This window comes from Plutella xylostella, chromosome 6 (genome assembly GCF_932276165.1).
Source record: "Plutella xylostella chromosome 6, ilPluXylo3.1, whole genome shotgun sequence".
In the NCBI taxonomy this organism is placed as follows: Eukaryota; Metazoa; Arthropoda; class Insecta; order Lepidoptera; family Plutellidae; genus Plutella; species Plutella xylostella.
In genome coordinates, this window is record NC_063986.1 from 10,750,439 (window position 1) to 10,764,659 (window position 14,221).

The window sequence follows — 14,221 nt, forward strand, 5'->3', positions numbered from 1 at the left end:
GTCACTCACGAGGTACCTCGATGAGCGTGGTATCGAATACTACCACTGGGAGCTCCCCGAAGATCGTCGACTTCGCGTCGTCATCCGAGGGGTCCCCAAGGAGATCGATTCCTCACTCATTCGGGATGACCTGCGCTCGCAGGGCATCCCGGCTCTGGAGGTGCACCGTATGTACGGTCGCTCCAAGACCACAGTTTATGATATGGTCTTGGTCATTCTAGAGCTCTCTCCGGAGGGCAAAAGAATATTCGACATTAAAGCAGTGTGTCAAATTTCTGGCCTAAGGATCGAGAAGCCGCACAAGCGCTCGAGCCCTAACCAATGCCACAACTGCCAGTCCTATGGGCACTCCTCTAGGAACTGCCATATTCGGTCGCGGTGTGTTAAATGTCTTGGTGACCACCACACTAAAGACTGCCCGCGACCAAAAGATCCGAAGGAGTGCACCGAGGCCCCTGGCTGCGTTCTGTGCGGCACTCTGGGCCATACAGCCTCCTATGGAGGTTGTCCTCAGCGTCCTCGCCCGCAGACTCGCAGAGGCTCGAAAAAGCCTAAACAGGCTGTCCAATCATCCCCCGCGCCTCCCGTGCATGTGGTGGAGAATTCGCCGCCGCCGCCAAATGCTTGGGTTAAACCCCCAACAATAACGTCGGCAGCGAAACCCCGACCGGCCGCGCCACCGGTCAACAAACCTTCGCCACCGGTCAACAAACCTTCGCCTGTACACCCCCAGGCCAAGAAAGTTACCGCTGACAAGGCCGACCTACATGCTGCCCTTAGGGATTGTCTAAAGGTGTTGGCCACAGTTCTGAGCCAACTTGATAAGGAATAACTCTTCAACTGTGTTGCAAGAGTTAAACCTAGGGCCCTGACAATCGCGTTTTATAACGCTGACTCCATGAAGGATCAACGTGATCTCATTGGAGCCTTTCTCCGGGATCACGACATCGATCTTCTTCTCGTACAGGAGACAATGCTTAAGCCACATAAGAAGAATCCAAACATCAGTAACTACAGGATTATCAGACTGGACCGATCTGCGGGCCAAAGGGGTGGTGGAACCCTTATCTACTACCGCCGAAGCCTGCATGTCTGCCCAGTCGATACCCCTGAACTTACCACACTAGAGGCCACCGTGTGCCGGATAGCTATGACCGGACATCCGGACATGTTCATTGCTTCTTGCTACCAACCTGGTAGCAAGTCTCTGGTGGGAGGGGATATTTCTGCGCTCTTCAGCCTAGGGAACCATGTTCTCCTGGCCGGCGATTTTAATTCGAAACATCCGAGCTTCAATTGCAAGACCCTCAATCCAAACGGCACAAAGCTCTTCGACCTTATGGATCGACTGACCTTTGATGTCATCGCCCCTTTAGAGCCCACACACTATCCGAGGATCTTGCACCACCAGCCCGATGTCTTGGATTTCGCCTTGCTCAGAAATATTTCCCTCCCAGTCAGAGAAATAGCAGTTAAACATGAACTGGACTCCGATCATAGACCGGTCATACTGCGGCTCGGCAGTGTAAACTCGGATTCTTCACTGCTTAAAACTGTCACCGACTGGGACTACCTTCACAGTAGACAACAGCGTACAACTGAGTCGCCTGAATTAGAGCGAATACCACCCGTGATCCGCTCTAAAGCAGACATAGACGTGGCAATCGACGCCTTCAGCAACCACCTCCAATTAGTCGTAAAAGACTCATCTAGACAAGTTCCGGCGACGGATAACCACCGCTGGAAATTGCCCGAAGATATGAAGGCTCTGCTGAGGGCCAAGAACGCCGCGACCAGGGCCTATGATTACTTCCCTAGTCATGACAATCGGTCAAGACTTCGGTCGCTACAGCGTCTGGTTAAAGAGAAGATCAAAGAGCTTCGCTCAGAACGATGGGACAACCTGCTGTCGGACATCAGTCCTTCACATACTGCTTTTTGGAGCCTTTCACGCGCCCTAAAGTCCGATACCATCTCTGAGATGCCTCCTTTAACCAGAACTGATCGCAATCTGCCCCCAGCCTTCAATGACGATGACAAGGCCGAGCTCCTTGCCGATAGTCTTGAAACGCAATGTTCGCCATCCACCGAGTCGCCAGACCAATATCACATTGATAAGGTCGACGACGAGGTACAGCGAAGGGCCTCTATCCCCCCGGTCGATACTCTGGATCCCGTCACAGTCACTGAAGTCAAGACAATTATCAAGGACCTTCACTCAAAGAGGGCTCCTGGATGTGACGGGATCTCCAACAGAGTTCTCAAAAATCTATCGCCCCCTCTCATCATATTGCTAGTGTCGATCTTCAACGCTTGCCTGGCTAATTGTATCTTTCCCGACATTTGGAAAATTGCCGACGTCATAGGCTTCCCTAAGACTGGCAAAGATCGGAGAAATCCGACCAGCTACCGTCCTATAAGCCTATTGATATCCTTAGGCAAAGTCTACGAAAGACTCATCCAAGCCAGGCTCAAACAATTCGTTTTCGCCAAAGGCCTCATTCCAGCTGAGCAGTTTGGCTTTCGAGCCGGTCATTCTTGCACTCACCAAGTGCATCGAATCACCGAGCACGTACTCAAGGGCTTTGCTAGGAGGAAGCCAAAGGGCACTGCTGCCCTCTTCTTTGACCTAGCCAAAGCCTTTGATAAGGTTTGGCACAACGGCCTAGTCTACAAACTCTACGATTTGAAGTTACCAGACAGGCTCGTTCTGATTATTAAGGACTTCCTCTCGAATAGGCTTTTTAGGTATCGCGTCGAAGGCACTCGCTCTTCACTCAGGACGGTCACCGCTGGTGTCCCTCAGGGCTCGGTTCTAGCACCTCTGCTTTTCTCACTTTACACAAGTGACATTCCGAGACATCCACAAGTCTCGCTCGCACTCTATGCGGACGACACGGCTATCTATGTCACAGACATTCATAACCACACCATTCGCCGCAAACTACTCCAAGACGCAACCGATGCCTTAGGCGATTGGTTTCGTAAGTGGAGGATGGATGTTAACCCCGAGAAAAGCACAGCAGTGTACTTTTCCCGGACTAACGCCTATTACAGATCGATCCAGCCGAACATTCGCATGTTCGGCAAACCTATTCCATGGGCTAACAAAGTAAAATATCTTGGAGTCACTCTTGACTGCAGATTGAACTTTAAGGCCCACATCAACAAAGTGAGGAACAAGGCGGCATTCTATTTATGCCGACTTGCTCCTCTCATTCGCAACCCCAAGCTCTCACTACGCAGCAAAGTACGCTTGTATCTGACATGCATTAGACCAGTCATGACCTATGCTAGCGTAGTGTTTGCCCATTCGCCCTCCATTGCTCGACTTCAGGTCATTCAAAATCGTTTTCTTCGTCGTGCCACTGGTGCTCCCTACTTTGTCCGAAATTACAACTTGCATAAGGACCTTCAAATTCCGACCATCAGGAAATTTATTAAGGATTCCTCAACAAAATATTTCGACAAAAGTTCGGAGCATCTTAATCCGCTTATATCCTCATCATGCGATTATACAGCTAGGGTGGACGCTCCAAAGGGCTGGAGACGTCCCAAAAACATACTTACAGACCCAGATGACAGACTCACTGCTAGGTTGGCGACAGCGCCGTTAAACATCAGATCTCCCCACTCCCAAGTCCGAGTAGCGGCATCATCATCTCTATTAGAGGAGGCTACCCGGCGCAGACGCCGTAGCCTCCAAACTTACAATCGATTTAGACATGTGCCAGGGCGCTTCACGCCACCCCCCACCCACCGCGACGTCCTAAGCTGAGGACACTTCAGGAGGCAAGCCTCCTGAAGTGACCTCATCTTAGTCGCTTTATAACGGGAGAAGGCGCCTTACGACGCCTTCCCCAAACGTTAGGCAAAGTTGCAGAGGTCGCAGGACCGCAACAAATAGGTATCCCTTAGAAAAAAAAAAAAAAAAAAAAAAAATCGCGAGTGCTCCCGGGGCGGGGGCCGGGGGCGGCAAACTTGTGCAAGGCGGGCGCCTGTGTGCATTCCGCTTTACATCCGGTGCCGGAGTGTTCAACATACCTGCACCTGAGTGGGATGCGTTTCTTGTCATAATGTTCATGTTTAACTTTTAAACAAATATTCACTAGCCTTTTTTGGCGATCTTCGCTTTGTCTTAAAATACACAAATGCGTCCCCTTCATCGGCATTGCCGACGCTGTTTAACCATACATTTATGACAATCCGTTTGGTCCGATACGTACGATATCAATAGGTGGACTTGTGGCTTACCTTTATTCAGTACAGCCATTACTGAACCGTAATTTGCGATGGTCCATCTTGTACGGAAAATTGGTCGTGATAAATTTTATTTAATATTTTCATCGTTAAAATTCAATTTCGCATTTCCATTATAATTTAGTGCCATTAAGGATTTTTACTCGCGTTTCGGGACGGATAAAAGCCAACGTGTTGGTACGGGCGCCACTCTATCCATATTTTTATTTATTGATATTTTTCACACGTACATTTTTCATTAGAGCCTGATGGGAGGTCACTGATCGTAAATAATTTGTTTGCTCAACCGGAGTAAGTAAATCTTTTTATTTCAACTCATATTCTGATATTCTCATAGCTTTATAAAGTACCTAAAGTCTTGAATTTTAATATCTGCGTGTGACAGAACAAAATACAGCGAAAATAAATATTTTTTGTACATACCTAATGTGTTAGTTACTATTTAAAGTTAAAGTTACTACAAGCTAAGTTAAGTTACTTATTTAAGTTTTTGTTCATGTGTGCGTGTGTACAAATAAATAATATTCTTTTCTGTCAGTTCAATTGAATAAAACATAAACATAAAGAACTAAATATAATAGTGAATTCACTTATTAAAGCAAAGGTCTGTAGTTGCACAAACACAGCTAAACTGCGAGGTTGTTGAATATAAAATCGGTTACGCGGAAGCCGCGAATTGTTCGCCTCGCGACAACTTTTTAATTAAATAGTAATGTTGTTAGCGAGAGCTCGCTGCTGTTTGTGCTAGCGAGTATTCGATACTTTAGATGTATATTTTCTATTGTAACTACTTGAATTATATACTTTTTGAAAAAAACGTTAAGTACGGTGGCCTGCGCCTAAAAGTATACAGGCGGAGTTTTTAAAATAGCGATCCCTGATGATGAAGGGACCAGCTACATCTGTTATAAATCCGGGGACCTGTTGTGTGTGATATGTGTAGCAGTAGTGTTTATGTGGATGTGCTTGAGCAGCATGTGAGCTTGAGATCGCTATTTTAAAAACTCCGCCTGTATACTTTTAGGCGCAGGCCACCGTACATAACGTTTAACCATAATGCGAAATTGGCAGACTGGCTATTGAGTAGTCAGCGACGAAAGAAGTCACACCGCAAGAAAAGAAGAAAGCACCCGCATCTTAAAAAAATAACACAGTCATTTGAGTATAATATACCATAACCACATCAATAGATCTCAAAATTGTATTTATCAAGTCCAACCGCACACCCATAGCTTCTTACACTATTATAATCATCATACTAGCGGTGAAAAAAGAAAGAAAGAAAAATATGTTTATTTGTCTCAATAACACACAGAAATAGCGGTGAAGCATCTTATGTCGATAAATTCGCGTCTCGCCTCTAGCCCACATGTGTCTGCAAACGAAACCGAAATGAAGAAATTAATTCATAATTCATTCACATAAATGAAGTGAATTTGTGGGCGCTAACTTCCCATGTGTTACTTGCCAACTTTGTCTAATTAAGTTCCCTTCCTTATCTTATTGAAGGTAAAGTTAGAAAGTAGGTTAAGTAAGCTTTTTTAATATTAATTATAGAAGAAACAGACTCATAGAAGGTAGCCGCTGGTGCATTTACGTGCGAATAAAGAGTTTTTATCTTTATCATTTCATTTTAAATGTAGCCATGTAAGTAAATACACCTAGTTAAATATAAGTTTTCTATTATTAGTTTATTTAATATTATTTTGTATCAAAGTAACGTAAATATAGACAAATATGTTTTTAAAATTTTAACAAAAAATGACATTTTAGGCTATTGTTACCTGCTGTTTTTATTAATTTGCGACAATAGGATACATTACTTATAGCAATTTTGGCCTAGGTCTGTGTTAGTGTTAATTTCTAAACGCCATTTCCTAGTTCAATTGGTTGTAACTTTCAGTCATTTTAGTACAGTACAGTACTTTACCTTTCAAGTGATGGAAATGGCGAACATAAAATAAGAAAATAGATACGCAGATCCTGCAACGAAACAACAGGAAGTCGGTGGTTTTACGTCAAATAAATTACGTAATCCTTTTAAAAATCTGTTTACATTGACTGTTGACTGGCAGAAAATGCTTTTAGCGTTAAGTCCACCCTTTGTACTTTTATTTGTAATATCTGTACAATAAAGAGTTAAAATAAATAAATAAATAAATACATATGCGTAAAAACCGCTCGCTTTCTCGACGACCAATCTGATAGAATACATCCTCAGACCTCAACGTGTTACTTGCAGTTGAATTTAACTCTTACGACGACCGATTTAAAGACGTAACTCGCTTTTTTTGGTGCGACCTCTACTGTACATGTACAGTGGAATGAAATAAAACAATCTACTTACAAGGATTAAATTTATATTTTCATTTGCTGATGTGCGGAGACTACTGTGTCGCAGTGGCTGACTACAGATAATACGTACTGTAATTTGTGTAAAAATGTTATATTAAAATATCTGTCTGTATTAAGTTTTGATTGTGCTGATTCTTTGGCCTGGAAATTCGCTGAATACGAGTATCCAAATAGCTTGGCAATTGTTTTAAAAGACTTATTTGATTTATATTAATTTCATAGTTGTATAGCTGACCTTTTAGTTAATAGGGAAATTAACCCCGTGGGATTCGTATACCGGAGATTCAAAAAAGTTTTTTTTTATATAAATGTGGTAGTGACCTAGATGATTCAAGGGATTACTTATACATACCAACTATTTGGCACGTACTCGTATCTATGTACAATTTTGATTAGCTTCAAAAGTTTGATGAGTACAATTCATTCAAATATTTTAACATTCATTGAAATATACTTCAAACCCACTACGCAATTGTGTTGCGGGTCAGCATAAATATTAATGTGAGAAGAAATTCTTACAACCTAAAATCACACAGTGAGGGAAAAAGGAAAAAAGATCTAGCAACAAATTTACATACATATTCCATGAATAAATTGTTTTTCTTCTGTATTGTACCAGCCAGTAGCCACTGTCGCGGTCCAAGGAGGTTGATAATAAACAGTGTTGTAACCTTATTGGATACCTTCGGACAGAGTTATGTGCCGGACCGCTGTTTGCTCTTTATAAAGAAAAATATACTGTCTATGGTCGAGGTCCACAAAAGAGTCTCGCTTGGTTCAGAGCTTACACGTACTGCAAAGTTTTTTTTTAATTTTTAGCTCGAAGTTTAAAAATACATTGGAATAAGCGAGCGAACAATACGCAATTTAAATAAATCGCGAAATAAAAGTAGGCAGAGGTTTAGCAATTCGCTAACAGATATACAATTCTATTTGATCTCTTTTATTATAATATCTAAACCTTTTTCTTTGAGTTCAAACGCGCACTGGAATTCTCCGACATCAAAGGCACAGCCGAATATTCGCAATTACTTTTTTATTTTATTTTTTTAAATGCGATATTTTGAAATCTTAATGTTGAAAGTGGTGTGTAGAATATAGAATACCAAATACTAGTGAACAAAAATGTGACTGTGGTCTATTGGTGAATATTTTTTATATAATATTATCTATAGTATGAAAAGTAAGTTTTCTGAACTTCTTTCTAAAATAGAATTCATTGATGTCAAAGTTAGCTTTTTTAGACTAACTATTCCCAACGTTCTATCCCAAATTCTAAAACAAATCTCAAACCGAGAACTGTCCTTAAAGATAACGGGACTCGATGTTTGTTCCAAACAAATTATTGTGGTTTAATTCCGGCGGCGCCGAGTCGCTATACATCATATTTAACTTGAAAGTCTTAATTAATTATACGACTAATTCCGAAGACATAAATAAAGGTATAAATTTGTTATCGTGTTTGCTAACTCATCATGCTTGTTTGCGTAGTGTCTCAATCTGAGAGTCTATTCTCCTCTTTAAAAGACAAAACACTCACACCTTGTACTAATGTATTCCCTTGCGGGGTAGGCAGAGGTGCATTGCTGCACCCACTTTTCGCTAGTGTTATTTTAGTCCCAATGTAATAGGGGGCGGGCCTATTGCCATATTTTACAGGCACATCCAAGACCCGAAAACAAATATCTGTGTTTAAACAAATATCTGCCCCAGCCGGGAATCGAACCCTTAGGCTCAGTAGTCAAGGTCACTAACCACTACGCCATCCGGTCGTTTAAAAGACCGTCGCAAACTGTTAATTTCCATTTAAATGGAGGTCCCAAACGATACGTTTTCGAGGGTCAGGTTAACAACGTTTATATACTTATAGAATTAATGTTTTCAGTAGTTGATGTTCGGAAATCAAAAATCTTAATGCAATTTAATAAATAAATAAATAAATATAAATATTCGATGTTGAGATATTGTTCAATAAATTTATTTGCTATGTTTGTATGGTGAGCGTCGTAAATACTTTACTGACGGCGTGGTGGGAATCGATCCAATTTTACAGTTCCATGATGGTCGTACAGCTGTGTTTGTGACACGAGAATCTGGCTTCTGTGACTAATACCTGTATGTGGTTTAGGGAGAGAATTTAATCATACCTGCCTGCCCCATTGCCTGTAATATTATTAAGTGGGAATATCTTAATTTAAGAGTATCTGTGGATTTTCTTTATACTAAGTTCATTTTTATAAAATCTGATGATAGTCGATATTTGTATTGATATAAGTTTTTATAATATGTCCTTTATTTACTCCCTTCGTGGCTCCCTGTGAGTATAGATGGCGTGCATGACTCTATGGCCATTGCGAATAGGTTTAGTAAGCATTTTAGGGTCGAGTCTCCTTTGCCAAGCGGATCGGGGGGTGTCGATGCTGGGGCGGCCGAGTCTGGGGAAGCCACGGTTAGGTTTTCAGCCCGGGAAGTGGCGACAGTCATAAGGAACATGCAGAGAGGCAAGTCGCCCGGGCACGACGGCCTTAGCTTCGAGCACCTCAGGTACGCTGGTGTACACCTGCCTAGAGTGCTTTCTTTGTTTTACAATTTATGTATTAGTCACGGCTACTTACCTGATCAGCTTACCTATACAGTTGTTGTACCTATTGTTAAGGATAGAACAGGGGACGCTTCCGACATTTCTAACTACAGGCCTATTTCCTTGGCCACGGTGACAGCTAAAGTTCTGGACAGTCTGATTGATAAACAATTAGCCAAGCACATTCACCTCCATGATGCTCAGTTTGGTTTTAGACCTGACCTATCCACTGAGAGTGCGATATTTGGCCTCAAGCAGACTGTTCAGTACTACACAGCGAGGAAAACACCCGTGTTTGCCTGCTTTTTGGATCTGTCGAAAGCGTTCGACCTGTTTAGTTATAGGATCCTATGGCAAAAATTGCGTGAGGAAACTACTACTCCCTCAGAACTTGTTTCTCTGCTAGACTTTTGGTACAGTCATCAAGTAAATTGTGTAAGGTGGGCAAACACGTACTCTGATGACTCAAAAATGGACTGTGGGGTAAGACAGGGGGGGTTGAGCTCGCCACGACTTTTTAATCTTTATATGAATAACCTGATCGGTGAGCTCAGCAGGACCGGGGTTGGTTGTCATATTGATGGTGTTTGCATTAACAATCTGAGCTACGCCGACGACATGGTGCTGCTGTGCCCATCGATCACGGCTTTAAACAAGCTTCTCTCAATTTGTGAGAATTATGCGGTGGCGCATGGGCTCAAGTACAATGCCAAAAAGAGCGAATACGTAATATTCAAGGCAGGCACTACTACTTATGCAGCTGCTGATGTGCCTGAAATCTCGCTCTGTGGCACCCCCCTACGTCGGGTGGAGAAATTTAAGTACTTGGGTCACTGGGTCACCGAGGACTTGAGTGATATTTGTGACATTGAGAGGGAGCGCAGGTCGCTGGCTGTCCGGTGTAACATGCTGGCCCGCAGGTTTGCACGATGTACAAAAGCAGTCAAAATAACACTATTTAAGGCATACTGTCAATCGTTTTACACGTGTAGCCTGTGGACCTCATTTACCAAGCGGACATACAGCGACCTGCGTGTCCAATATAATAATGCGTTTAGGGTGCTGATGGGGCTGCCGTGGCGTTGTAGCGCTTCTGCCATGTTCGCGGAGGCTCTCACTGATGGTTTTGCAGCCATCATAAGAAAGAGGTGCGCGTCACTGCTGTTTCGGCTACGCGGCAGCGCCAACAGTATCCTCAATGTGTTTACGGATCGTTGGGAGTTGCCACTGATGCAGAGGTGGATGAAACTCCATACAGAGGCTGGCCCTATCTGATAAAGGTATTATTATTAAAGTAGTACAAATTTAATTATTCCAATATTATTATTATATTCGCCATGTATACTAACACTAGCTCTTAAGAATAAATTGTACATACTAACAACTATGTATCTTGTTAATCTGAAATAAATAAATTGAATTGAATTGAATTTATGTAGGGTTGCCTGTTAAAAAAACTCTTTTATTATACCCGTTGCAAAGTTAGCGCGATCGGAGTCTACAATAACTTAATAATAACGTCAAGTCAACGTCTCTAATCTGCTGCCGTCGCCGACTTGTGTAGGTGTCTTCCTTAGACTAACAATACACGAACAAGATGCATTGTCAGGGCAAAATAAATGTCTTGACAAATAACACTCCACTTCTACCACTGAGATCTTATTTTAAATTAGTTCGGTTAGAAGATGTGTGACTTTATACATTGGTACAATGAATGTCATTAGGTTGAACACAAAACGATTTGACAGTATAAACAAAATGCGGGCATTTTTTGCTTTGTTTTTGTATGTGGTACACCATCACACACTCACGGTTAAACCCAGCTACCATAGTTTTTAATCTGGTCCAAATAATTAAAAACTGTTTTTATATCCACAACATTTATTAAGATAACCTGTGTTTTTTTTTTATTAATTAAACATTTTTCTTTTTAATTTTATTCATCAGATCTTGTCGGTAAATTGTTAATCTAAGGCCGTGGACGACTTCTGAAGGTGTCTTCCAACTTGGGAATGTTATTGCGCTGCAAAATATGAGATGACAAACAATTAGCATTTTAATTGTCTGCCAACAACCGCGACACCCCTACTCTTAATAGGCTTTATAGTCAAACAAAAAACAATCAAAATTGCGTAACTTCCTTTGTTGTCCTTAGAATATCACCCTAAGTAGCCCCTTGCCTGATAATGATGGGTGGAAGAGGGAAACAAGATAACCTAACCAACGTAAAAAAACCCCTAACATTCAACACGGCTAAGTTGATTTCGATAAAATGTAACTAAGAACTCACGGGGTAACATTACCTATAAACATAAAATATATAATAGTAAATCGCTTCAGCCGTATAGGAGCTACGCTGCCACAGACAGATATACGAGTACACAAACACACACAGATATATAAAACTTACAACACCCCTCTTATCATTACGGCTCTCTACTGAGAATAATTATAATCATATGAATCTATTGGGAAAGATTATTATCTGACCAGCTTCAAGGAGGCTGAGCTTGCCGCCGCCAAGAAGCTGCTCGCCGACACCGCAACCACCGCCGTGCGCCTCGTGGCGCGCCGCGGCGACGGGAGCGCCAAGAGAGACCTGCAGGACATCATCCGGGTGTTCCAGGAGACCGATCCGGATGATGTCCCGACGTACGTAGCTCGGGACCTCTACAAGCTGCCGCTGGTTACATTTGACCACGTCGATGTGACCCGGCTGCTTAAGGACATCGTCCTGTTGAAGTCTGAGATCACCGAAATTCGAGGCAAGTTGGAAGCCTCGGAAGTCGCCAGCGCGGCGATGCAACGTGAGTTGTTATCGCTGCGCAATGCTGACGCTGCGATCCAGGCGACACCGCCTTCGCCGGCGCGTCAACTGCAAGCGCAGCAATCTTGCGTGTAGTTGATCTCAACTACACGCAACTGACACCGATTCGCGGCGAGTAAATGACCCGCCGCCTGCGACCTAGGCCGAGCGGACACGTGACACCACGTGCCCACTGCGAGCCGCCGCCCCCGCGCCGCCGCGCCCCGCTGCTGCTGCACCCTCCACCACCAGGAGCCAGCAGGAGGCCGCGCCCGCGCCTCCCCGCCCCTGCCCCCGCCCCCGCCGCCGCCATCGAGCCGCGCCGCAAGCTGCACCCCAGGTGACGCTAGCGGCTGCCGGAGCTCCAGCGGTCGCGCCACGCGCCACGCGGTCGTCGACAAGGATGGCTTCATCTTGGTGGAGAAGAGGAGCCCCCGTCGCCGCAACCGCAACAAGCGCGGCACCGCCCCGGCCGCCTGCTCGCTGAAGGCTGCCATGCCCACGGTCGACATCTACGTCTCCCGCATCCACGTGAATATGGCGCATGACAACATCATGCGCTATATCAAGGAGAGGAGTGTCGGCCGCACCGAACAGCCAGTCCAGGTGCTGGCAATCGAGAGGCTGCAGTCCGCCAAGCAGACGGACTTCAAGTCCTTGCGTCTTCAGCAGCAGAAGGTTCTTCTGGACAAAGACTTCTGGCCTGCGGGAATTGTTTTCCGTCGCTACAGGGAGGCGAAAAAGACTATTAAATCCCCTGCTATTAATAGTGCTAGAGTTTAAGTTGGTTAAATTTTATAATTATGTTATTTTTATTCATTATTTTGTATGATTTAAAATGTATCCCCCTTATTCATAAAAAAGTTACTGGACGCTTTATCTAATTCACTGTTTTGCCACTCTCTGACAGAGAACAATTTGTTCTTTGACAGAGAGTGACAAAACAGTTCAATAACTAAAGCGTCCAGTAACTTTTTTATGAATAATGGGGTAAGTGTTTAGTTTATTATATGTGCCACTGATGCCTGAAATAAAGGTTTATTATTATGACATAATTCACATAGGGTACCTACTTGTTGCCTGGTTAGTTAAGTACGAGTTTGATGTCTAATTAAGGTCTATCGTGATTTTTAACAACTGTTCAAGAAGGTGTGATCTGTATTTATAAAACGCATTTTATGACTTTTGAATTATTTTTGACATTGCCATCCAAAAAACTCATTAAAAGCGAACCTAGTAGTCTAGACTAGTACTAAAGAAGGGTCCACAAAGGGCAAACCCAAAATCTAGTGCTAGCCTCTCCAATGTCTAGCGAATAACATTTTCAGACGATTTTCGTCCCACTCTCCGCCTTCAAATATTTCACTAATGGTTGTTTTTGTGCTGATATTTTATTGGTCTATCTGGAGTCAATCGCTGGATCGAGGGGCGGCGATAAAGCCTTCATAAACTCCATCAGAACCTCCGAGGCCAAGTTATAAAGAAGGGGAAGTTAAAGACATAATTTTCATATTTCCCCTGCTAGGAGTTGCGGCCGATGCTGGGGCCAGGAAACTAGCGGCAGATGTAAATAATTACCTATAAGTCAATAAATAAAATAAAAAACATACCGGTAAAAAATAAAACGTTAGCAATTTTCTATAGGAAAACTGCCATAACTATTCTGACTGAACATACTTATTCATTACAGTATTTTTTCCACAAATTTCGATTAATTATTTACTTGTAAATAGGTACATGTCCTTGAAGCATGAAAAGGTAGTGTTCTTATTAAAAAGTCAGTTTTTTTATCCCTAATTAACTTCACCATTGTTGTTCAAAAATGGCATCCTTAACTTAAAATTAGTTATAAACGAACCAAATTCGTATGAAGCTGTCATGCGTGACACATGACTTGACTAATGGTTAAAATTTACTAAGGATCAAAAAACCCGCCCTAAGTGCCAATTTCTCCATAGTCGGTTAGAGCATAACCAGGTATTAGTGGTTGAATTTTGACACATCTGTCAAGAATTTTATATGGAGATGACGTATAATTGATAACCAATCCCTGGTCGGTTAGATAACCGACTATACAGAAATTGGGGCTAAGTCAATCGAATTCGTGGCCACAGCCTTTGATGTCTTCGCTGAATGGTTTTTCTTGAAGGACTGTCGATAGTGAGTTATTGTTTGGTAACCAAAGAGTTTGATTGCGTAAATGCGAACTCCTTGAAATA